The 27,212-nt window shown below is 42.5% G+C and overlaps 1 protein-coding gene across 2 annotated transcripts in view; it reads left to right on the plus strand.

Moving 5' to 3' along the window:
- Nucleotides 1–331: 331 nt before the first annotated feature.
- The window catches only part of CRACD (capping protein inhibiting regulator of actin dynamics), a 297,196-nt gene continuing 270,315 nt past the window's right edge, over nt 332–27,212 (plus strand). For both annotated transcript variants that reach the window (XM_032151460.2, XM_058434434.1), the window contains exon 1: nt 332–505. The gene's annotated coding sequence lies outside the window, so the exon portion shown is untranslated. The remainder of the gene's footprint in view (nt 506–27,212) is intronic.

Below are 27,212 nucleotides of genomic sequence, written 5' to 3' on the forward strand. Positions count from 1 at the left end.
CTGTGAGCCCACCACTGTAACTTCAGACCCCACGAGTTCAGCACTCCCTCGAGTCAGGCTTTGCAGAAGCCGGGAGGGCACTGGTCAACCCCACGCCCCTCCTTGGGGCCCGCTCCGGGTTTCTGGGCACCCCTGGGGAGGGGAGTGGAGCCATCCGGTGCGCGCCACTCCCGGAGGGCGCGAGAAGGAAGCCGGCGCCTCGCGCTCAGCGGTCCCTGGGCGAAGCCGGGCGGGGCGGCGGCGCGGGTCCGAGCGCCCGAGGCGCCGGCGGAGCATGTGACCACGCCGCGCGGGGCCGGGCGCGCAGTGCCGCGCGGTGGCGGCAGTGGGGAGAGCAATGGAGGCCACGGCCGACTGAGAGGCGGGTGCGCTGCTGGTGCTGCTGCCGCGGCGGCTGCTGATGCGGAGGCTGCCGCGCGCAGTGCCTCCGAGTCTGCCGCCCGCCCGGAACCGCAGGTCGCCGGCCAGCCGCTCAGCCAGCTGGAGCGCCAGGCGGGGACCTCAGGTGAGCGCCTGCTCGGCCTGCGGCCGGAGCCAGACAATGGGGACAGGGGCGGGCTTTTCTCCTCCACTCGCGCCCCTCCGGGCCGGGCCCCCGCAGCGCCCCGGGACTCCAGGAGACCTGGCCTCGGGGGCGTGGGCTCGGCGCGGCGGGCGGTGGACTTCAGGGCGGTGTCCCCGCGTGGGAGGTGCGGACCCTCCCCGAGGAACCTGCGCGCGGCTTGCGAGCTTTGGATTCCCGCAGGGGAACCTGCCGCCAGGCTGCGCCCCGGGAACTTGCGGAGAATATGGGACCTCGCCTGCCTTCTCCCCTTCCCGCGCCTCGCCATCCTGTCCCCGGGTCCCTGGCTCGGTCCCGACCGCAGCAAGGGCCAGAACCAGACCTCGCCGTCCGGGATCGCGGACGCCGTCCGGGCTCAGCCCTCTCCCCACCGCCCCCAGAGCTGCATTGCTTTGTTTAACCTCTGCCAGACCGTTTCGCACAAACTCTTGTTGCCCCAATTCTGATGAGCCACCAGTTTGATGGCTGAGGCAAGACAAAGGTTTCCCCTGTTTACCAAGGGCCAGGGCCAGGAGACTGCGTGCTGCCCGTGGTGTAAAATGTGTTTTCCTTATCTTCGCCCGGGGCTTGTTGCGATGGTTTTCCTGGCACTATAAGCGTCCTTTCTTGCAGAGCTCTGTAGTGGCGAGATTGGACCTCCTAACCCTACGGATACGGTGGGTGGGGTATGGCTTTTTTTTTTTTTCATGATTATCAGTAAACAGAAGCCGACTTTGAATTTTATAATATGTGTTCTTGAGTTAGAGACATCGTAATCATTTTCTGAATTCTGAATTTTAAGAGAGAATATGTATTTCAAGACACATTGATTCAGTGGAGGGGGAGGGGGAAGAAAACCTAGTAAGTAGGACCATGTGTTGTGAAATTTTAATATGGTTTTAGGAATGATGGCTGGGAAACTGATCTGGTGTAGGTGAGGGAGTGTGTGTGTGTGTGTGTGTGTGTGTGTGTGTGTGTGTATTGGGGGTGGTAAGTGGTGGTGGTGGAGAGGGAGTGGTTAGAATACAAAGGATAAGGCAGTTTTAGAAAAAGATTCTTAGTAAATATCCTGTGGCAAATTTTTGATTCATTAAGTTGTAAGTTAAATCAATGTTTCCTTTAAAAATCACCTATAGTAATTATGGAATTATATAAAAAATGGCTCACAGTTCTTTGGCATTGTTTGTGACTCAGGAATCTGAATAAAACAGTCAGTTTTGAGTAATTTTTAAAAAGTCAACAAAGACTCCTTCACTACTGTCTCCTTTATCCTTTGGGAAAAGGGAATCCTCGTTCAGTATATTCAAGAGAAAATTGCCTATGTGAAAAAAAATTCAAAGGCAGCTTTGAAAAAGAAACATTTTGAAAAATGTAATATGGTTGCATTACAGATCACTTCAACTCAGAAGTGGGCAGGGAAAAAAATCATGCTACTGGATCGCCCTTTCCACTGTTGATTATTTAAAATGCATTTTATTCAGAAGCTTAATTTTACAGTCATCTCTAACACATTGAGAAACTTTCACTCTAAAGACTTAGCAGTACTTACCGACCACTGAATTTGGAGGAGGAAGCTAACACCAACTTGACAATAGGCAGTTGGTGTAAGAAACAAAAGCTAGCTCTTCATAATAGTTCATAGTTCTTCATAAACTACAAACCACTACAATAAATGGAAGTTATTATTATCGCTAGATGAGGGAGCTGTGTTTTGCAGTTTTTCTCTTACCCAATTTCAGACCAATTAATTGACATTAATTTGAAATTCTCCAGGGCAAGAGACAATCTTGTAGTCTTTTTTTGTGGCCCATATTTCTGATCTGGCACACAGTAGGTGTTCAGTATGTAGTCGTGGAAAGAAAGAATGAATAGGTGAAAAAAATACAAGTGGATAAAACATGTACAGATGGAATTTGTTTACTTCTTTTTATTCAACTAACATTTACTGAAGGCCTACTGTGTGCCAACAGCTGTGCAGAGGTTTTCCACATACAGTTTATGAAAGCTTGGTGACGTCCTTTTTCAGTCATAGTTGATGTGTGTTTCTTCCAAGAATGGGGCCTCTTGGGTGGTTTTTTTCATCATTTTTAATCATCTCCTGGAACTGAGTAGCAAAATAGAACATTTCACTTGTTGTATGTGCATATAGTTTCTCACAGTGGCCTGTGGGGAGGCAGGGCAGATATTATCATTCCCGTTTTGTAGGTGAGGAAATCCAGACATGGCGAGATTAAATGACTTGCCAGCTCCTTGTCACTAAAGCAACAATGCCAGGGACAGAAGCTGGATCTCACGCCCAGAGCTTTCTCTCCTGAATCACACAGGCTTCTCCAAAATACACTGTACCCCTAGAAAATCACACTGGAATTAGACCTCATGAAAAAGTCTACCTTTTGGATAACTTTTATATAAAGAAAAGGTATATTTTACAACCTAGTACTTATGGGAGTGGTTAAATACACAAGGTCTCGAGGCAGGTGATTGAATTTGAGCATTGGCTTTACTAGCTACTAGCTCTGCATCCTTGGCAAGTGATTTAATCTAAGCCTCAGTTTCCTCATCTGTAAAATGGGGGAAGTAATCCTACTTAGAACATGTTTGTGAGGATTAAATAATGTGGGCATAGCCCAATGTTTAGTACAAACTAAGCATTCAGTGTCAGCTAATTTTTATTTTCATTATTTTAATGTAAAGCAATGGCTTTTAAACTTTTTAATTTTTTATTTTACTTTTTTTTTTTTTTTTTTTAAGAGATGAGGTCCTACTGTGTTGCCCAGGCTGGTCTCAAGCGATCCTCCTGCCTTGGCCTCCCAAAATACTAGGATTACAGGCGTGAACCACTGCGCCCAGCCTGAACTTTTATTTTTGCACAGTAAGAGATGCATTTTACTTTGCCACCCAGTATACAGATACATTGTAAATATCTGTAATTAAAAAATTCATGAAGTAATGCTTAGACTTTGAATGTGCAATGCATTCTTATATTTTTTATTCTATTTTATTTAAAAAATGTTGGCTGAGATCGCTAAATGATTTCACATCCCATTAATGAGTCAGGAACTACACTTTGAAAAGCACTAATGCAAAGGATAATCAGGTTAAGTGCATTTAAGAAAACTCTGTTTTTGAATCTTTATTTCTTTTCTTAAAATGGTTCACAACATCAGTTGGAGTTTGAATACTAAATTACATTTAAAAATAGGTTCTTAAACATTTCTTGGGAATTACGATCATTTATTGAGTATTTATCATGGTCACGTTACTGTGTGCTAAGCAGTCTATTTATATATGTTATCTAATTTAGTTCTCACGACAGCCCTGTAAGTAGGCCTTGTGTTTACATTTGATAATTGAAATTAAGACTCAGAGAGCTTTTTATTAACTTGCCCAAGGTCCTAAATTTAGAGAGGGATGAAGCAAAGATTCAAACTGAGTTCTCTCTGATCCCAAAGCCTGCCTGCCCTCTTAACCCCCATGGTTTTCTGATGTTCCCTCATAGTGATTTCTGAAGATGTTTCATTTCTTCCTTAACATAAATTTGAATGTTGATATTGAGAATTTACCCATTGTGGTACATCTTTTGTAGTTTCCTTTGAAATGACTCATTTCAAGTCAGTTTTCAACTTAGGGAAGTTAAGGAAGCATAATGTAATTCTTTCTGGCTTTAGCTGGTCTTTGATGTAAAGATTTTGTAATAGCTTCTCAGGTTTTTGTGATAGAGTCAATTAGTTGGTCATTTTTATTGAGCATCCACAGGTTTAATATATCTTCCTAAGAGACATGAAATAGCTGTGTAACTATAAAAATACTTCATTACGAATGAATGTCGGCTTTTGTTAAGGCACAAAATGAAGCCTTACAAGCTACAAAAGAGTACTTTATAGTGTATTGATTGGTCTTAAAATCACAAGGCGGTAAAAGTATTTACTTTGTAAAGTACTTTAAGAAACGACCACCAAGTATCCTATTAGCATTTTTTGTTTTTTGGTTTTTCAGTTCTTTGCATGTTTCCTATGTGTATTTGTAGCATGATTTTAATTTTAATATTTTGATATTTCTAGGACTTCCCTCTTTGAAACACACTGTCAGGAAGAATTAAGGGGTTTTTCAGGAAACATATTTTATAAATAATACTTAGAATACACAAATAGATGCTTTTATATAATAAAGGCAAATTTCACTTTTTTTTACATTTATATCTTCTGGATTAAAACTCTTACGGTGTCTGGTTTGCATTATTGCTATTATATGTAGGAGTGTAACTCATAAATAACATGAGTGCCAGGTGCCTAAAAATGTATAAATATGCCACTGCTCTTGCATTATAGCTTTGGATACCCCTGTGTGCATGGGGCTTTAAACTTTTAACCATATATTTAAACAGTTTATTTGTTGAATTAAGGTTAGTGTTTTCAAAGCTGACAATTTAAAAATCTGAATTTGTGTAGATCATGATGATATGTTAGACAAAGAACAGCAGTTTCATGGTTTATTTATGTGGTTTGAATAGCCATATATTTCTGTTCATCAGTCTTTTTTTATTAAGATTTGATGTAAACAAATATAGATATAATTGCATTTATTTTTGAACATCAGATTTCATCCTTAGGCAGGCTCTCAAAATATACTTTGCAGCTAATGAAACTGTGTACAGTTGCAGCAAGCCTATGTTTTATGCGTATTTATTAATTCTGTCTACTACTTGACCCTTAGTGGATTGTTACAGTTTTTGTGAGCGTCAGGACATGGCCCACTTATTGAATGGTCATTGTAATTTGTACGTTCAGGCAGATACAAAACTTGGCTCCCTTTATATTTGTGTCCTGCTTATTCTTTTATTCATTTATGTTTTTATTTATTCATTTATAGGGTCTTGCTCTGTCACCCAGGCTGGAGTGCATAGCCATGGCTCACTGCAGCCTCCACCTCCTGGGCTCAAGTGATCCTCCTAGCTCAGCCTCCTGAATAGCTGGGACCGTAGGCGCATGCCACCACATCTGGTTAATTATTTTTTGTAGAGATGTGGTCTCTCTCTGTTTCCTAGGCTGGTCATGAACTCTTGGGCTCAAGTGATCTACCTGCCTTGCCTCAGCCTCCCAAAGTGCTGGGATTACAGGCATGAGCCGCCACTCAAGAGGCTCCTTTTTATCCTGATGTGAAAATTCATAGAGATAAGAACAAAATCAATTTAGATATTAATTTGTTCTGGTGGCTTTAAGGTAGATGCATATGCATATTTTAGGTTTACATAGATGTATGATTTTCACACATATATGAGAAGTACCAGATTATAAACTCTTCTCTAAAGTAAAGAAATACATATTAAGTAACTTTGTGGAAATAAAAAAACTGAGTAACAACCCTGAAGAGATGTTTTTATAGTCACCTGTTGTCATCCTTGTAGTCACATGTTATTAGAAATATTTAAGAAGCCAAATAGAACAACCATATGTAAAAGCTTTTATATGTGAAAAAGTGATACCATTTAAAATGTCAAAAATGGAAACATAAATATTTCAGTCAGATTTTAAAGTCTTCACCAGGTCTTTCAGATGTCTTTAGTGTTTTTCAAGTGTCATACTTTGGGGATTAAGAAGAAATGTCAAAAAACTTGCTTTCCAAACTGGTACTGTATTCAATATGAAGTGGGGAAAAGACACAGAAACTGCGTCCCTGAAACACTTTAAAAAACATTTAAATCAGGAGTAAATACTTAGCCCACTAGAAACGGTTGTTAGAATAGAGTTTAAGAGCAAGTAGCAGCTGCTAAGAGGAATTAGAAAAGGAAGGACACCTTGCTAAAAAGGCATTTTGTTTTTTACCAGGGAAGGTAAGAAGGATCTTATCTGGAGGCTCACTAGCCTCACTCCACTCACCTGGGGAGGGATTGGTTGGCAAGAAGGAAGACAAGGAGACAGGGAGGGGGAAACAGGTTACCTGAAAACTTGATTATTATTTAAATCTAGGATAAGCCGGATTCAAGGAATAATCTGTGAAAATTCTTATAGATAATTGTCAACCCCTTGTTAACAATGGGCTGTTTCCTCACTTGGGAGAAATAAAAAGGAGAGGCCATAGTCCCAAGATCACCATTTTTGAAAGAGAAAATATCATTACTCCAAACCCCGTTGCCAATACCATTTATGCTCTCGGGTGGGGGCCACAGCTAATGTTCTTAGGGAAGATTGTGACAGATCCAGCAGGGCTGTTAAGACACTGCTGGTGAATTCCAGGCTGCCCTAAATGATTACAGTCAGGATTTTTCTTCATTTTGAAAAGTTTTTAATACATTTAGAATGACTTTTTCTCCACCAGAGTGTCACCGTGACAGAGGCAGTGGGCTTTCCTGGCTTTATTTATGATGCAGCTGGCCATGCAAGTTTGTGATGGGTTAACTGTCTTCTAGAGTTAATGAGGTCAGGGTCACAGGTTCAATTCTTGGGAAGGCCAGTTAGCTTTGCTTTGTTCTGTGAGCGCATATTGTACTCTTAACTCAGGCCAGCCATCTGGCAAAGGCAGATCATTGATCACAAAGGCATTAATAAGCAAGACAGTGTGGGAGCAGCAGCATGAATCTTTCTCATAGATGTTGAGTAATTAGAGAAACAATTCCAAAAGCATGTGCACATTTGTATTATTTTTATAGCATTATCTTAATAGATAGAAGATAACATGGTTATCAAATATTTTTCTTTGCCATTTCTGTTGAACTTTCATCTGAACAGTTGTCTTTTCAAGTTATGATTTTTGAGATGTCTCATTCATTCAGTAGTTATATTTTGTTCTGAGTATTCTTAATCTCCCTGGAGGTTTGTAAGACAGTGACTGTGGCAGTGAGAACAGTCGTGCTAAAAGCAGTAGATCAAACCACTTAGTTGTTTACAGATCCAATTCCACTGAATTTAAAAAGTTTAAAAAAGCAAAACACCATTTTGAATGAGGGTAAACAGACTAAGAATTTTAGGAAAATGCTTTATACTTCTTCTAAGTAGACCTTGATCTGAAAATCTGTCATTCCCTTTATTAAAATAACTTCTAGTATTAAGAGAAATATCAGAGATCATCTAGGCCTGTGCTGCCCTATACGGCCCTACTGGTCCCATGTGGCTAGTCCGAATGGAGATGTGCTGTCAATTTAAAATACATACTAGGGCCAGCGCTATGGCTCACACCTGTAATCCCAGCCTTTGGGAGGCCAAGGCCAGGAATTCCAGACCAGCTGGGCAACATGGCAAAACCCTGTCTCTCTAAAAAAAAAAAAAAAAAAAAACCCTCCTCCTAAAAAACCAAAGTTAGCTGGGCATGGAGGCGCATGTCTGTGGTCCCAGTTACTTGGGGCTGAGGTGGGAGGATTGCTTGAGCTAGGGAGGTTGAGGCTACAGTGAGCCTGTCTCAAAAATAAAATAAAATAAAATAAAATAAAATAAAATAATACAGTGAGCCTGTCTCAAAAATAAAATAAAATAAAATACAGTGAGCCTGTCTCAAAAATAAAATAAAATAAAATAAAATACAGTGAGCCTGTCTCAAAAATAAAATAAAATAAAATAATAAAATAAAATAAAATAAAGTACATACTAGTGCTGGTCCTGGTGACTCATGCCTATAATCCCAACACTTTAGGAGGCTGAGGCAGGTGGATCCCTTGAGCTAGGGAGGTTGAGGCTACAGTGAGCCCAGGAATTGGAGACCAGCCTGGGCAACAAGGTAAAAGTACTGTTTCTATTTTCTTTTTTAAAAAAACAACATACTGGATTTGAAACATTTGGTGTGAAAAGAGAATGCAAAATATGTCATTAATAGTTTTTTAATGTTGATTACATGTTGAAGTAATAGTTTTGACTATGTTGGATTGAATAAAATATTGTTAAAATTAATTTTTGCATTTTTTTACTTTTAAAATGTATCTACTAAGAAATTTAAAATTACATATTTGGCTCACATTTGTGGCTTGCATTATGTTTCTGTTGGGCAGTGCTGGTCTAGTCCAACCCTCATTTTACTGATGAGAAGGCTAAGGTTCAGAGGTGAGTAACTGAGCTGAATTCTTTCCATTGCCTGTAGTCTCTCCCTGCTAATAGGTTAGGGGCTCAGGAAGACTGAAACTCTGAACCACGAGAGGACCATTTAGTGCATGGCAATTGTATGTTTCAAGATCTGTGCCTAATCCATTGCCTGTTAGGTGTTTACTAGTTGTGTGTATGTATGTGTATATTCACTGTGCCAGTTGTGTGTGTACACACATACACAGGGTGGAGGGCTTTGTTTATTTATAATGTAGATGTTTAGGCTTAGTTTTACCTTCCTCTATAGGTCAGAGGTCCTGCATTAAAATATTCATTAACAGTCGTCACAGGGGTAAATAAGATATGGTGCTCATTTAAGTCAGCACTTTCATATGTACTTCTTATTACCAGAGGATTTCAGATAGGTTTTGTTTTTTTTTTTTTTTTTTTTGGAGATGGAGTCTCACTCTGTCATTCAGGCTAGAGTGCAGTGGCGCAATCTCAGCTCACTGCAACCTCTGCCCCCCAGGTTCAAGCGATTCTCCTGCCTCAGCCTCCCGAGTAGCTGGGATTACAAGTGTGCGCCACCACACCCGGCTCATTTTTTGTATTTTTAATAGAGATGGAGTTTCACCATGTTGGCCAGGCTGGTCTTGAATTCCTGACATCAAGTGATCCACCCACCTCAGCCTCCCAAAGTGCTAGGATTACAGGCATGAGCCACTGTGCCAGGGGTGCAGTGGCACCATCTCGGCTCACTACAGCCTCCGCCTCCCAGGTTCAAGTGATTCTCCTACCTCAGCCTCCTGAGTACCTGGGATTATAGTTGTGCAACACCACGCCTGGCTAATTTTTGTATTTTTAGTAGAGACAGAGTCTCATCATGTTGACCAGGCTGGTCTCGAACTTTTGGGCTCAAGCAGTCCCCTGCCTCGGCCTCCCAGAGTGCTGGGATTACAGGTGTGAGCCACTGCACCTGGCCTCAGATAGTTTTGAGTCAGCCTTGATGGACAAAGCAGCAATGCTTTCAGGCTGAATCATTTTTAAGGACGAGAGCTGAGATGAAGGGAGGTCGTTTGCCTGTGTTCTGAAGAAAGCATATGAGCCGTGAGTGACTGTTTCTTAACACGGATGCTCCTGACGTTCCAATCTGGAAAGAATAGCCAGGGTTGGCAGCTGCAAAAGCCATGGCCTCAGAACGTAGGCTTCCTGTCAGTTTTGTGACATAATGGTCTTTAACTAGCAAAGATAAAAAGGAAGAGAACTTCATGATCAAAATGTTTTATCTGCTATTTTTAGTTGAGATTTGTATTTCCTAATCAACATAGGCAGCTCAGTGTGACTGTAGTGATTAGCATCTTAAAGATGTTTACTTTATGCAGCTTCTGCTCTAGCCTTTCTTTTTGGCCCATGCGGAGTCCCAAGTCACTTAATTTGCCATCAGTGGCCCAGTGACAACTAGTGAACAACAATTTTGTCAGGGAACCTCTGACACTTCAATTAATTTCATAATCCATACTAGATATTAACCTTTATGAATTTGTCCATTTAGAAGGGCCACTGTGCATTGTGAAGGTTGGAGGAATGTTGGTTTATAAAAATATTTATAGATTATCATTTTTCTTTTTTTTTTGTCTGTTACAAACAACCCCGGTTGATCCTAGATATAGACAAATAAAGCAAGACAGCAATCTCTGAACGGTTACCTTCAAGCAGGCAAAATAAGTAACTGTGTCCTTTGTTTTGAAGTTTAATGAAGATTTCCAGCAAGGCTTGGTGGCGCCTGTCTGTAGTCCCAGTTACTCAGGAGGCTGAGGTGGGTGGATCACTTGAGCCTAGGAGTTTGAGATCAGCCTGGGCAACAAGACCAAACCCCGCCTCTACAAAACAAACAAACAAACAAACAAACAAAAAACAAACACCTCCCTCCCACAAATTTACTGGGCATGGCGGTGTGCACCTGTGGTCCCAGCTACTCAGGAGGCTAAGGTGGGTGGGTTGCTTGAGCCTGGAAGGTTGAGGCTACAATGAGCCGAGATTGTGCCACTGAACTCCAGCCTGGGTGACAGAATGAGACCTTGTTTCAAAAAAAAGAAAAGAAAATTTCCATTTCCATCCACATCCCCCCCAGCCAGTCATGATAAACCCATTTTCTCTCATGTCAACCAACCTGTACTGAACATATACCATGTATTGGGTACCATGGGCACAGTATGACAAGAACAGGAGTTGGAGAAGTACAGATTGCTTGAATGTGACAAAGCTAGGTCTCGGCCCAAAGTATTTCGTTGTGCTTTCTTTTCTTCTTTTTTGAGACAGGTTCTCACTCTGTCGCCCAGGCTGGAGTGAAGTGGCATGATCTCAGCTTACTGCAACCTCTGCCTCCCAGGTTCAAGTGATTCTCATGCCTCAGGTTCCCGAGTAGCTGGGATTACAGGCATGTGCCACCACACCTGGCTAATTTTTGTATTTTTAGTAGAGAAGGGGTTTTGCCATGTTGGCCAGGCTGGTCTCAAACTCTTAGCTTCATGTGATCCACTTGCCTTGGCCTCCCAAAGTGCTGGGATTACAGGTGTGAGCCACTGCATCTGGCCTGTAACTTCTAACTTGAAAAAAGAAAATGCGGCATTCTTGCGTAGTTGTCAAACAAATACGTTATGATGTATGCTTTTTCGGAATTTCCTAGCTGATTTCATGGGCTGCCATGTTTAATGACATATCCCCTTTCTAGCAGTATCAGATTTTGTGCTTTTGGGTCACCGGGGCCGTCAGTTAGGATGTTGGGAGTCCTACTGAACGTGGAGGAGTGGCGTGTGTCCCCTGTTTCCTTCTCGCCTCCCTACTCCAGCTATTGATGCCAGTTACTGTGGAGTTTCTAGAGAATGTAAAAATAAAGAACTCATAGTCCATCTAGTAAAGAAGAAAGACAGGGCTGAATTTAGAGTGGATTGCAATGGACAAAGTGCTGTGAGAGCACAGGGGAGGGATTGAATACCGGTGACAGGGTAGAATAAGGGAAGATCAGGAGGAAGCTCACAGAGGAAGTGATATTTGCGCTGGGTCTTGGAGAAGGAGTAGAAATGTAACAGATGGAGACGGGGTGGAGAGGTATTCCAAAGGTACGGGCAGAGTAAGCAAAAATGTGGGAAGCTTGGTAGCTATGGTGTGAGGTCGCTGGAACGTCAGGCATGGAGGGGAGGGGCAGGAGACAAGACTAGAGAAGTGGGCCAGGAACAATTTGGAGAGATTGAAAAGACTGAATAGTGCTGCAATGGACTGAATATTTTTGTCTCCCCAAAATTCATATGTTGAAATCCTAAACCCCAAGGTGAAGGTATTAGGAAGTGGGGCATTTGGGAGGTGATTATAATGGTTGTGAGGGTGGAATCCTGATGTATAGGATAAGTGCCCTTATAAAAGAGACATCAGAGAGAGCTCCCTCACCCGTTCAACCATGTGGGACACAGCAAGAAGACACCATCTATAAGCCAGGAAATGGACCTTCAACAGACATCAAATCTGCCAGCTCCTTGATCTTGGACTTCCCAGCCTCCAGAACTGTGAGAAGTAGATTTCTGTTATTTATAAGCCACCCAGTCAATGATACTTTGTTACAGCAGCCCATATAAACTAAGACCAGTGCTGACACTTGGGTAATGGAGAGCTGTCAGATCAGGGAGCAGCATAATCACATTGATTGACTTTGAAGGGTGACTAGGAGTTAAGAGACCTGGCTCTAAGGCCCAGCTTTTTCTCACTCCACTTTTCTGAGCATCAGATCTCTCTCTCTCTCTCTCTTTGAGGCAAGGTCTTGCTCTGTTACCCAGGCTGGAGTGCAGTGGCACAATCATGGCGCACGGCAGCCTCGACCTCCGGGGCTCAAAGGATCCTCCTACCTCAGCCTCCCAAGTAGCTGGGACTATAGGCGCTCTCCATCATGCCTGCTAGTTTTTGTGTTTTTTTTGTAGACATGGGGTCTTGCCATGTTGCCTAGGATGGTCTTGAACTCCTGGGCTCAAGTGATCCACCTGCCTTGGCCTCCCAAACTGCTGGGATTATAGACATGAGCACCACTATGCCTGGCCCAAATATCTCATGTATTAGGTGAAAGAGTGGGGCGAGTGTTATCTAGTCGGCCAGTAAACAGATAACAGTAATTTCCGTGTTACTCTGCGTGAGGCACTGTCGTGGGTATTGGGATACGGACAGGATCCCTGCACCGTGGAGATGACATTCTGGTGGGAGAGTGAGACAATAAACAGTGGCAAATTTTGTACATATACGTAAGTATATAATATACCATCAGATTGTGGTAAGTGCTGTAAAGCAAGTAAAGCTAGGTGAGTGGAGTAAAAAGTAGTTCTGTTTCTAGATAGAGTAGCCCAGAGTGCTTTGAATAGAATAGATGCCACAAGAATATTTGGAATCTCTTCCAGATCCAGCATTGTAAGTGTAATTAAGTGAAAAGCTATGGGCATTCAGTCTCTTCAACATTGATTAAAATCAGTTTCCAAATAGATGTAGTTCTTACAGTTTCAATTAGTTCCACCAACGTGGTTGTTGATGGGCAGAATCTTTTTTGCACTCCATCTTTCAAATAGCTTGAGTACAGCATCATCTCATTTTAAAAAACAGTTTATTCGATGTCATGAAAAAAATGCCACTTGTGTTGGTAATTTGGATCCTACTTCTTTTTTCACAGCACATTATTCATCCCAAATTTTGAGGCTTGTGGAAGGAGGAAGATGCTGACATTTAAGCAACCAGATTTAAGGCAATTGTTCAATGTATCAAATAGCTCTTCTAAGTTATTTTAATATAAATTAAAACTAAATGGGAGCTCTGGGACAGCCCTGTTTTAATTACAATTGGAACGCATCTTAGGAGACCATTCTACCTCTTATAATCATAACAGTGTCATTATGATTTTTTTAAGAAGAATCACTAATTAGCCGGGTCTATCCTGAGGTCTTAGAGTTTGGTTTATAGATGATTCTTGTTGAATTAAGTGGAAGGCTGAGGCATGTGAACATTCACCCTTGGCCCTAAACCTTTTTCTTCATGATACGAAATGGTTCAGCAGTAATCAGCAGTAGAAAGGTATGCTTAAAACCGGCTTGTTCTTTATGTGAGATACCAGGTTGAGCAAACTGGATTTACCTTTCATTGAGGATTATTCACATGGAATTTTAAACTGATGTCCTACAAATTCTATCCACAGCGTTGGGAAGCTAGAGTGGTAGACTGTAGTTTCTGAGCTAGCATAAGATCTGATCTCTGACCTTCTGCTGACATGGGATCCAGGTTATGTTGCTTTGTTTCCTTGGATGGGAGTTCACAGCCAGTGAAACTAGCCCTGCCTGAATTATTTAATTCATCTTCTCCTTGAAGACGGTTGCAAGGAGTTTTTATAGAACTGAATGCCTTACAAATTTGGGGCTTGCAAAATGTATTTCTGTTCTTTCTTCATTTTCCCTTTTGCTGAAGATAGAAACACCTCCTGGGTCTTTGGTTCAGCCTGCTGTTTTGTACAGTCCCTGCTGTAGATTACCTCACTCTGCCAGTCCCTGTCGTAATGTGATTTATCTTTTTAAAATTAAATTCTCATCATAATTCTCTCAGGCATCTGTCTTCCTCAGAATGTTTAGTTATTTCATATAGAACTTAGGCAAGGAAGGAAGAAAGGAAAGGAAAGAAGGAAGGGAAGAGGGAAAGAAGAAAAGAAGTTCTGTTTGGATACTGTGCTAACAGGTCATATTGGGCTTGCTTATTAGATCTGCATTTCTAGTATTCTTGTTTTTTCCCTTCAAATATTTTTTTTTTTTTTGAGACAGGGTCATGCTCTGTTGCCCAGGCTGGCGTGCAGTGGTGTGATCATGGCTTACTACAGCCTCGACCTCCTGGGCTCAAGTGACCTTCTGCCTCAGCCTCTCAAGTAGCTGGGATCACAGGTGTGAACCACTGTGCCCAGCCAAAAAAATTTTTTATTGTGGTAAAATACATATAACAAAAATTACCGTCTTAAACATTTTTAAGTGGACAGTTCATTGGCATTAAGTATATTCACAGTGTCAAGCAGGCATTACCACTGTCCATTTCCAGAACTTTTTCATCATCTCAAATAGAAATTCTGAACCCATTAAACAATAACTCCTCATTGTTTACCAGGGGCAGCCCCTGGTAACCTCTGTTCTATTTTCAGTCTCTATGAATTTGCCTGTTATATAACTGGGATCTCATATAAGTGGGATCATAGAATGTTTGGCCTTTTGTGTCTCATTTCAGGTCACATGTTTTTTTTTTGTTTTTTTGTTTTTTTGTTTTTTTTGTGAGACGGAGTCTCACTCTGTCGCCCAGGCTGGAGTGCAGTGGCACCATCTCGGCTCACTGCAAGCTCCGCCTCCTGGGTTCACGCCATTCTCCTGCCTCAGCCTCTCCGAGTAGCTGGGACTACAGGCGCCCGCCACCACGCCCGGCTAATTTTTTTTGTATTTTTAGTAGAGACGGGGTTTCACTGTGTTAGCCAGGATGGTCTCGATCTCCTGACCTCGTGATCCGCCCGCCTCGGCTTCCCAAAGTGCTGGGATTACAAGCGTGAGCCACCGCGCCCGGCCAGGTCACATGTTTTTAAGGTTCATCCATGTTGTAGCATCAGATTCCATTGTATGACTTTTAAAAAAAATGAAATTTTCTGTTGATGGATATTTGGGTTGTTTCCGCCTTTGGGCTGCTCTGAGTAATGCTGCTATGAACATTGGTGTACAGGTATCTGAGTTCTGCTTTCTATCCTTTTGGATATATATGAAGGAATGGAATTGCTGGATCAAATTGTAATTTTATGCTTAACATTTTGAGGACCTGCTAAAGTGTTTTCTGCAGCAACTGTACCATTTTACCTTCCCAACAGCAATGCACACACAGCATTTCCATTTCTCTATATCCTCACCAATTCTTGTTGTTTCCTGCCTTTTGATAATAGCCATCCTAATGGATGTGAAGTGGTGTCTCAGTTTGGTTTTGATTTGCAATTCCCTGATGGCTAATGATGTTGGCATCTTTTTGTGTGCTTATTGGCCATTTGTATAGCTTCTTTGGAGAAACGTCTGTTCAAGTCCTCGCCCATTTTTGAATGGGGTTGTTTATTTGTCGTCGAGTTGTGGGAATTGTTTATGAATTCTGGGCAACAGTCACTTACCAGATACATGATTTGCAAATTTCTTCCCTTCTGTAGGTTGTCTTTTCATTGTCTGGATAGTGTTCACATGTTTTCTTAACAATAATCTTTATCCATGAATGTGAAAGAGGATTAATGTAAGAAGCAAGCAGCAAACACAAACTTAGCTGTTCTAGTAGGCTTCATCATGATACCTTGCATCGGGTGGACCAGCACGCTTTTCAAGGCTCTTTCATATACCTGATCTCATTTCAGGGTTAGCCAAGTCTTCTTCCCTACTCCTGCGGAAATTTGCCTTTTTCCAAAGCCAGACATTTTGCTTGTTCTTATAACCTTCTTGTCTCCCACCGGCTTGGGGAACTATGGTCTGAGATTATTTCCTCTCTCTTCACTGTTTCTTTCCCTCTTTATTATGAATATCCTTAGGCTTCACCTGTTGTTAAAAAAATACTCCTTGATCTTACTCCCTCTTTTTTCTTTCACTCCCTCACACATTTTTCACATGTGTAGCTTCGAGTCTCTACCTTAATTTTTAAATTCTCCACTAATTCTTTGTTTCATTCATTCTCTCATCTTGAAGTGAAACTGCTTTTTACAGATTCATCAAAGTTTCAACCACAGCCCCCCAAATACAGTGCCCTCTTAGTGATCTGTATCTGGATATGGATGGGTCCCAAATGTCTGCAGTGATTCTTCCCCCTCGAAGATGGCTAGTCATGGGAGTTTTGGCCTTGTAGCTCAAGATGACCAGCTGTGATTGCGAGGCGGTGGGTGGAGGAGAAAAGCCACGTGCAGCAGGATTAGAACTCTCGGAAGTGCCTCCGGAACCTCTTGCCATGAGTCTTTTTAAAATTTTTTAATTTTTTTTTGAGACGGAGTCTTGCTCTGTCGCCCAGGCTGGAGTGCAATGACATGATCTCAGCTCACTGCAACCTCCGCTTCCCAGGTTCAAGCAATTCTCCTGTCTCAGCCTCCCGAGTAGCTGGGACTATAGGCTCATGCTACCATGCCCGGCTAATTTTTGTATTTTTAGTAGAGATGGGGTTTCACCGTATTGGTCAGGCTGGTCTCAAAATCCTCACCTCAGGTGATCCACCTGCCTCAGCCTCCCAAAGTGCTGGGATTACAGGCGTGAGCCACCGCGCCCAGCACCATGAGTCTTTATGATCACTCAGGGACTGTTACTTTCCGAGATTCCCCACCTGCCCTCTTTAGTTACTTGTTTGTGGGGTGAGGCTTCTGGGAGAAGTATGTTAGCCTTTTCCTCATTGTCATGCAGGTAAGCCCTGCCTGACTCCTTGGTAGTATCTGCAACCTCTGGTGAGGTACAGTGTATACCAGCTCAGCTTCAGCTAAGTGTGCACTGACTGTCTTGGTTCACTTGCTGGGCTCATGGCCAGCTGGTTTTTTTGTTGTTGTTATTGTTATTTTTAATTGTGGTGAAATATACATGACATAAAGTTTACTATTTTACCCATTTTTAAGTGTACTATTCAGTGGGATTAAGTATGTTCAGTGTTATCTAACCATCATCACTGTCTGTCCCTGAACTTGTTCATTATTTCAAACCGAAACTCTATACCTGTTAAACAATGGGTTTACCTATCATCCCCTCCCCTCAGCCCCTGGCAATCTCTATTCTACTTTCTGTGTCTATGAATTTGCCTATTCCTGGTTCCCTCATGTAAATGGGGTCATTCAATATGTGTCCTTTTGTATCTGACTGGTTTCATATAGCATCATCTTTTCAGGGTTTATTCACACGGTAGCATGTATCAGAACTGTATTCCTTTTTCATGGCTGAATAATATTCCATTATGTGGATACATCACATTTTATTTATCCAAATTCATCTGATGATGGACATTTGGGTTGTTTCTGCCTTTTATCAGTTGTGAACAGTGCTTCAGTCAGCTGGTTCTGAGGATGCTCCCAGGATGCTCTACATTGCAGGGCAGATGCTGTGGCTCTCTGTAACACCCCCAGGCAGCCACTGCAGTTGGTTAGTTTTGAATACCCCAGCAACAGATAGGAAATTCTCACGACCGTATTATTACTTCTCTTTTTAAGGGTTTTTTGGAGCATTCCTAAGTACATCAAAACTCAGCATTCTACACGAGGAGTTTTTCATCATAGCTTGTGGTCAGAAGCTTATCTAAAATCACAGGTGTGGTGGCTCATGGCTGTAATCCAAGCACTTTGAGAGGCTGGGGTGGGAGGATCACTTAAGTCCAGGAGGTTGAGGCTACAGTGAGCTGTGTTCATGCCACTGCACTCCAGCTTGGGTGACAGAGCGAGACCCTGTCTCAAAACTGACTAACTAAATAAACAAATACATGAATTAAATAAATAAATAAAACTGTAATTGCAGTCCTCATTCTGTCATATGGGGAAGAGAAGCAGGTAGCAGGTGGAGAATAGTGGTGGTCACACTCCCTAGTAAACAGGATTGTTCTGCTCTGGCCCTATATGTCTGCCTGGAACCCTTTAGCTCTCGCCACCACACCACACAGACAGCACACAAAGTACAGGGAAAGTACAGCACACAAAGACAGAGTCTTGCTCTGTCTCAGTTCTATGCACATAGAAGAGGCCGTATAAATAGCATGCTGAATCCTGCAGGAAATAATGAATGAATGAATGCATGTGCACGGGGTAGGTGGGTATTATATGTGACTGAAAAACAGCCTAGAAGAGGAAAGAAGATGGTGATAGGAGAAAGCAGGGAAAAGTAAATGGCTTAAGACAATGGAGAGTAAAGATCAGAGCCAGATGCATTTAAATTAATTAATTCTTAAAGAATTAGCCAAGATGGTTCAGAGGGAAAGTTGCAAAATAGAACAGGGCTTGCCTAGGTTCCAAGATTATACAAGAGCCTTTTGCATTTTCAGGAAAGAATGGAAGTCTTCTTCTAGGAGCCTCTGTTTCTTATAGAATATTAGGAATAGAAAATGGGAATCCAGAAGAGAAAAAAAAAATAAGACAAAACTAAGATAGATGATTCTTCTCCATAGAAAATCCAGAAGAAGGAGAAGAGGATTTATTAGCGATGGGGAAGGTGAGAAAGGCTGAGTATTACAGATAAGGAGCTCTTGTGAGCAGCTAATGTGACTTTGTGCTGAAGAATCTGGCCTGCCCCAAAACATGCCGTATAATATTCAAATTTCCATCATTTGATTCACTTCTTTGGATCTGGATACCTGTCTCTAAAGGGTTCCTCTTAAAAATCTAATTCTTTGCCTGGGCGGGATAGCCTATTATTAGCATGGATTCATGTACTTAATTAGCATTTATCAGCTAACAGAAAAACAGGTCTTGGTTCTGCACTTCATTTGCATGACAAGTTTAGTTCTCTCCACTTCATTATTTATTTATTTATTTATTTATTTATTTATTTATTTATTTATGTATTTATTTATTTTTGCTCTGTCACCCAGGCTGGAGTGCAGTGTCATGGTCTCGGCTCACTGCAACCTCTACCTCCTGGGTTCAAGCGATTCTCCTGCCTCAGCCTCCTGGGTAGCTGGGATTACAGGAGCACGCCACCATGTCCAGCTAATTTTTGTATTTTTAGTAGAAATGGGGTTTCACCATGTTGGCCAGACTAGACTTGAGCTCCTGACCTCAGATGATCCACCTGCCTCGGCCTCCCAAAGTGCTGGGATTACGGGTGTGAGCCACCGCGCCTGGCCGTCTACTTCATTTTTCAGACCAAATGGTTGCATTGCATTCTCTCATTCATTCAAAAATATTTATTGAGTATTTACTATGTGGCCAGAGGTAATTTTAGATCCTGGAGATGTCCTTGCCCTCGTGGAGCTCACATTCCAGTGTGTGTGTGAGGTTGCAGGCAGCAAATGGATAAGAGAGATCATATTTCAGGTCATGGCCCAGAGTTGGGGAAAGAAAGGCAGGGAAGAAGGATCAGGCATAGGAGGTTGGGAAGGTGGTGGTGGTGGTGGCTTTGGATAGGATGGTCAGGAACAGCGTCTCTGAGAAGCTGACATTCGAACAAAGAGCTGCAGGCAGTAGAAGAGCAAGAAGTCCTATGGTGATCTGGGGAAAGGACACTTCAGAGGGAAGGAACAGCAAGTGTAACGGGCCAAGGCCAAGCCTGCCTGCCAGATCTAAGCAACAATACGGAGCCGCTGCAGCCTGAGGGGAGGGAATGGTGGGGACAGCAGGAGAGGAGGTCTGAGGAAACCAGGATCAGACTCTATAGGGCCTGGAGGGCCATCAGAAGGACTTTGACTTTTATTCCAGATGAGACAGGCAGACTTTGGAGGGTTTTAAGCATCAGAGTGACATGATCTGTATTTTCCAAAGATCTGTCTAGCATTGAAAATGGACTTTAGGGGAAGGAGTATAAGAGCAGGGAGACCATTTACTTAGAAGGATACTGGCAGCTTGGACCAGAGCAACAGTGATAGAGAAGGGTCAGATTCTGGACATACTTTGGAGTTAGAGCCAATAGGATTTACTTGCAGCGTGGACGTGGGGTGTGAGAGAATGAGGAATCAAGGATGATGCCAAGGTTTTTGCCCCGACTGAGGTGGTAGGACTACAGCAGGGGATGGATTTTGTGCACAAAGATCTGGAGTTTGATTTTGGACAGTTTAAGTGCTGTGGTGGGCTGAAGAGTGACCCTCCCCCCCTCCCTGAGACTCATGTCCACTTGGAACTTTAGAATATGGCCATATTTGGAGGTAAGGTCTTTGCAGATGTAATTGGTTAAACATCTTGGGATGGAATCATCCTGGATTTATGGTGAGTCCTAAATCCAGTGACTGGTGTCCCTGTGAAAGGAGAAGAGGACACGGAGACACAGAAGGGAGAAGGCTGTGTGGAGACAGAGGCAGGGATTGGAGTGATGCTGGCATAAGCCAAGGAATGCCAGGAGCCTCAGGATGTGGAAGAGGCAGGGAAGGGTCCTCCCTTAGAGCCTTTGGAGGAACCGTGGCCCCATCGATACCTCAATTTCGGACTTTTGGCCTCCAGAACTGTGAGAGAATAAGTTTGTGTTGTTTAAGCCACACAGTTTGTGGTCACGTGTTATTGCAGCCTTAGGACACTAATACAGATACCTGTTAGACATTGGCGTGTCGATGTTGAAATGACAAGTGAGCTTGGATTTCATGGAAAAGATCGCAGTCGGGGATACAAAGTTGAGAGTCTTTAGTTTAGAGATGGTGTTTAAAGTAGTGAGAACGGCTGAAATCCTCAGGGACAGTGTCTAAAGAAGAGAATAAGTTTATGGACCCAGTGCCGGGACTCTCCTGTGCAGAGATTGGGCCAGTGGGAAGGGAAGGCCAGCTCATGAGCTCATCCTGGCACATGTCTGGTGGAAAGCACTGAATCTTTCTCCCTTTCTAAGTACCAAGGAGAAAAATTAGGTATGGGTTTAGAGAGCTCCTTTTTTTTTTTTTTTTTTTTTGAGACGGAGTCTCGCTCTGTCGCCCAGGCTGGAGTGCAGTGGCACCATCTCGGCTCACTGCAAGCTCCGCCTCCCGGGTTCACGCCATTCTCCTGCCTCAGCCTCTCCGAGTAGCTGGGACTACAGGCGCCCGCCACCACGCCCGGCTAATTTTTTTTGTATTTTTAATAGAGACGGGGTTTCACTGTGTTAGCCAGGATGGTCTCGATCTCCTGACCTCGTGATCCGCCCGCCTCGGCTTCCCAAAGTGCTGGGATTACAAGCGTGAGCCACCGCGCCCGGCCGAGAGCTCCTATTTTAAGGCACTCAGTTAGCTTTTGTTCTAAACTAGCCTCAGATGACTCCCCCCCAGGGAACATTATATATCAGGGAAAGAAGAAAGGATAGGGAGGACCCTTTGTCCTGTTAAAGAATGAGCAATAGAAAGCTGCCAGAATAGTCCTGGAGCAGCAGAGAAGCTGTCTCAGTCTTTCTCTTTCCCTGCTCCAAAAAAGAGACTATACCAGATCAAAGGAGGAATGAGAATCAATTAGAGAGATGGACTCTTTCAAATAGTCATAGCAGGTCGGAACTAGAAGGGGCTTAATTAAATGTGATAATGTTTCTACAAGCTTAGCCTACAGCTCTGCATATAATGGATGAGCAACTTCTGTAATTATTATTGGTTAATAGCTATTTCCTAATCCTAAATTTTCATTGTGGAGATAAGGAAACGGAGAGTCAGATGTTTTGGAGCCAACGGTGATTCCCTTCAGCTACACAAAAAGAAAAAAATCGAGAAAGTCCGTAGCTTGGCACTTAAGGCCTTCTTTGCTTGGTTCACGGTGCATTTCTGGTCCATGCTCTTCACCCAGCACTCTCAGGTGTGATCTCTGCTCAGGGCGGCCAGCTCCGTCCCTCTCTTCTCCGCCCGGTTCCACGCCTTCTCCACCTTGTGCTTTGTCTACACTCCTTCCACTTCCTCTCTCCCTGTCTGAGTCCTTGCCCTTTTTTTTTTTTTTTTTTTTTGAGAGGAGTCTCACTCTGTTGCCCGGGCTGGAGTGCAGTGGCGCAATCTCGGCTCACTGCAAGATCCGCCTCCCGGGTTCACACCATTCTCCTGCCTCAGCCTCCCGAGTAGCTGGGACTACAGGCGCCCGCCACCACGCCCGGCTAATTTTTTGTATTTTTAGTAGAGACGGGGTTTCACCGTAGTCTCGATCTCCTGACCTCGTGATCCGCCCGCCTCGGCCTCCCAAAGTGCTGGGATTACAAGCGTGAGCCACCGCACCCAGCCTGAGTCCTTGCCCATTTTAACAGCTCTAGCACCACCTAAGAATTCTTTCCTGACTTGTCTAGCAACACAGCTCCCTTCCTCTTTGAAATTCTCCAGCGTGATTCCCAGGACACTGGGTGCTAAAGCTGCTCTGCTCGGGGTGGTGATGGGGAGTCAAACACTTTTAGCTTCCAGCCCCCCTGACGTTTCTGTAGACTTTTCCTACCTGTGTTGCAGAAGGAGTCTGTTGGGTAAATACTGCAGGAATGCCAGGGGCTATGCTGTGTGTGTGTGTGTGTGTGTGTGTGTGTGTGTGTGTGTGTCAGGGGCTATGCTCTGTGTGTGTGTGTGTGTGTGTCAGGGGCTATGCTGTGTGTGTGTGTGTGTCAGGGGCTATGCTGTGTGTGTGTGTGTGTGTGTGTGTCAGGGGCTATGCTGTGTGTGTGTGTGTGTGTGTGTGTGTCAGGGGCTATGCTCTGTGTGTGTGTGTGTGTGTGTGTGTGTGTGTGTCAGGGGCTATGCTGTGTGTGTGTGCGTGTGTGTGTCCACAGGCAGGTACACCTTTTTAGGTTCTCAGGAGGAGAGGCAGAGAATTGTCTTTTCTGCCTAGCAGCTACCCTGGTAAAACGCTGATGACAGAGGTTGTGTGTTGTGTCTGGCATGGCGTCTTTGACATTTTGCCATCATTGACTACCGTGCCATAAAAAGACCTTGTAAGCCTTTTTTAAAAAGTTGGATCCTCCTCATGTTATCTGAAATAAAATAGCTGGCATGATAGCCCTATTTGTACTGACAACTTCTGAGAATCAAATAGCTTACTTTTGGTAAGACTTTTATTCTCCTAAAGTTTTTGCCCTAGGATAAACTTAAGATAACACAGGAAGGGAGCAGATTGAGTCCTTGCAAGAAAGACACTGGTGACAGTGGAGTGTACCTGCAGTAACCAGTGTCTTTTCAGATAGACGCTTTTCTTACTTCATGGGAAGAAAAGCATCAATTTCCTGTAGTGAAAGTAATGTACGATTATTCCTCTTGTTTTTATCTTGGATCTATCTGTCTAAAATTGTATTTACCTTGTCAATGGGAGATCTGGGGTGTATCCTCTGCCTTAATGTGTTGTGATGTTAACAATTACTGTTAGCACAGGTTGTATTTCTTTCTTTCTTTCTTTCTTTTTTTTTGGAGGTGGAGTCTCACTCTGTTGCCCAGGCTGGAGTGCAGTGGTGCGATCTCAGCAGCTCACTGCAACCTTTGCTTCCCAGGTTCAAGCAATTCTCCTGCGTCAGCCTCCTGAGTAGCTGGTATTACAGATGTGTGCCACCACGTCCGGCTAATTTTTGGTATTTTTAGTAGAGACAGAGTTTCGCCATGTTGGCCAGGCTGGTCTCAAATTCCCAACCTCAGGTGATTCTCCCACCTCGGCCTCCCAAAGTACTGGGATTACAGGCTTCAGCCACTGCGCCCAGCCAATCTCTTTTATACTTATAAAAGTTTCAGAATTGGGACATTTGGGCCCAGATAAAGTGTGAACTCTAGCTAATCTAGTATAAGAAACATAAATTATGCTTCTGTTTATCCTTATACTCTTATAAATTCTTTTTACATAAAGCTTTCTACCTTGCGTGCTGTAAAGGTGTTCATTAAAACTGAGTGAATGAATAGATACCTACACTAGTAAAAGATGGTTTATGGCAATGCAGACTGATTCGCTTTGTCAGGGTTGCTTCATATCTGGTAATGAACAAGAATAGAGACAAAAATTTGCTTTAATTCCATCATGTATCTTCTACTTTTCTCCTTTCAAAAACACAGCCTTATTGAGATACGATTCACACACCGTAAAATTCACCCTCTACTCTGCACAATGCAGTGGTTTTTAGTATATTCACAGAGTTGTGCAACCATCACTGCTATCTAATTCTAGACCATTTTCTTTCTTTCTTTTTTTTTTTTTAAGTGTTCTTTAAGTTCTGGGATACATGTGCAGAACGTCCAGGTTTGTTATATAGGTATACATGTGCCATAGTGGTTTGCTGCACCCATCAACCCGTCATCTATATTAGGTATTTCTCCTAATGCTCTTCCTCCCCTTGTTCCCCCACCCCCGACAGGCCCCTGTGTATGATGTTCCCCTCCCTGTACGCATATGTTCTCGTTGTTCAATTCCCATTTATGAGTGAGAACATGCAGTGTTTGGTTTTCTGTTCTTGTGTTAGTTTGCTGAGAATGATGGTTTCCATATTCATCCATGTCCCTACAAAGGACGTGAATGCATTCTTTTTTATGGCTGCATAGTATGCCATGTTGTATATGTGCCACATTTTCTTTATCCAGTCTATCATTGATGGATATTTGGGTTGGTTCCAAGTCTTTGCTATTGTGAATAGTGCTGTAATAAACATATGTTTGCGTGTGTCTTTATAGTAGAATGATTTATAATTCTTTGGGTATATACCCAGCAATGGGATGGCTGGGTCAAATGGTATTTCTGGTTCTAGATCCTTGAGGAATCACCACACTGTCTTCCACAATGATTGAACTAGTTTACAGTCCTACCAACAGTGTAAAAGTGTTCCTATTTCTCCACATCCTTTCCAGCATCTGTTGTTTCCTGTCTTTTTAATGGTCACCATTCTAACTGGAGTGAATAGTATCTCGTTGTGGTTTTTGATTTGCATTTCTCTAATGACCAGTGATGATGGGTTTTTTGTTGTATGTTTGTTGGCTGCATAAATGTCTTCTTTTGAAAAGTGTCTATTCATATAATGGGTGAGCAACTTCTGTAATTATTATTGGTTAATAGCTATTTTCTAATCCTAAATTTTCATTGTGCAGATAAGGAAACGGAGAGTCCTTATTCATATCCTTTGCCCACTTTTTGATGGGGTTGTTTTTTTCTTGTAAATTTGTTTAAGTTCCTTGTAGATTCTGGGTATTAGCCTTTTGTCAGATGGATAGATGCAAAAATTTTCTCCCATTCTGTAGGTTGCTTGTTCACTCTGATAATAGTTTCTTTTGCCGTACAGAAGCTCTTTAGTTTAATTAGATCCCATTTGCCAATTTTGGCTTTTGTTGCCATTGCTTTTGGTGTTTTAGACATGAAGTCCTTGCCCATGCCTATGTCCTGAATGGTATTGCCCAGGTTTCCTTCTAGGGTTTTTATGGTTTTAGGTCTTACGTTTAAGTCTTTAATCCATCTTGAGTTAATTTTTGTATAAGGTGTAAGGAGGGGTCCAGTTTCAGTTTTCTGCATATGGCTAGCCAGTTTCCCAGCACCGTTTATTAAATAGGGAATCCTTTCCCCATTGCTTGTTTTCGTCAGGTTTGTCAAAGATCAGTTGGTTGTAGATGTGTGTTGTTATTTCTGAGGCCTCTGTTCTGTTCCTTTGGTCTATATATCTGTTTTGGTGTATGCTGTAGTCTTGTAGTATAGTTTGAAGTCAGGTAGCGTGATGTCTCCAGCTTTGTTCTTTTTGCTTAGGATTGTCTTGGCTATACGAGCTCTTTTTTGGTTCCATATGAAATTTAAAGTAGTTTTTTCTCATTATGTGAAGAAAGTCAATGGTAGCTTGATGACAATAGCATTGAATCTATAAATTACTTTGGGCAGTACGACCATTTTCACGATATTGATTCTGCCTATCCATGAGCATAGAATGTTCTTCCATTTGTTTGTGTCCTCTCTTATTTCCTTGAACAGTGATTTGTAGTTCTCCTTGAAGAGGTCCTTCATGTCCCTTGTAAGTTGTATTCCTAGGTATTTTGTTCTCTTTGTAGCAGTTGTGAATGGGAGTTCACTCATAATTTGGCTCTCTGTTTATCTATTATTGGTGTATAGGAATGCTTGTGATTTTTGTGCATTGATTTTGTATCCCGATACTTTGCTGAAGTTGCTTGTGAGCTTAAGGAGTTTTGGGGCTGAGACGATGGTGTTTTCTAAATATACAATCATGTCATCTGCAAACAGAGACAATTTGACTTTCTCCCTTCCTAATTGAATACCCATTATTTCTTTCTCTTGCCTGATTGCCCTGGCCGGAACTTCAATACTATGTTGAATAGGAGTGGTGAGAGAGGGCCTCCTTGTCTTGTGCCGGTTTTCAAAGGGAATGCTTCCAGTTTTGAGCCATTCAGTATGATATTGGTTGTGGGTTTGTCATAAATAGCTCTTATTATTTTGAGATACGTTCCATCAATAACTAGTTTATTGAGAGTTTTTAGCATGAAGGGGTATTGAATTTTATTGAAGGCCTTTTCTGCTTCTATTGAGACAATCATGTGGTTTTTGTGATTGGTTCTGTTTATGTAATGGATTACATTTATTGATTTGCGTATGTTAAACCTGCCTTGCATCCCAGGGATGAAGCCGACTTGATCGTGGTGGATAAGCTTTTTGATGTGCTGCTGGATTCGGGTTTGCCAGTATTTGATTGAGGATTTTTGCATTGATGTTCATCAGGGATATTGGCCTGAAATTTTCTTTTTTTGTTGTGTCTCTGCCAGGTTTTGGTATAAGGATGATGCTGGCCTCATAAAATGAGTTAGGGAGGATTCCCTCTTTTTCTATTATTTGGAATAGTTTTAGAAGGAATGTTACCAGCTCCTCTTTGTACCTCTGGTAGAATTCGGCTGTGAATCCGTCTGGTCCTGGGCTTTTTTTTGGTTGGTAGGCTATTAATTACCGATGCAATTTCAAAACTTGTTATTGGTCTATTTAGGGATTCGACTTCTTCCTGGTTTAGTCTTGGGAGGGTGTATGTGTCCAGGAATTTATCCATTTCTTTTAGATTTTCTAGTTTATT

This window comes from Hylobates moloch, unplaced genomic scaffold (assembly GCF_009828535.3).
Source record: "Hylobates moloch isolate HMO894 unplaced genomic scaffold, HMol_V3 SCAFFOLD_2, whole genome shotgun sequence".
NCBI classification, from domain to species: domain Eukaryota; kingdom Metazoa; phylum Chordata; class Mammalia; order Primates; family Hylobatidae; genus Hylobates; species Hylobates moloch.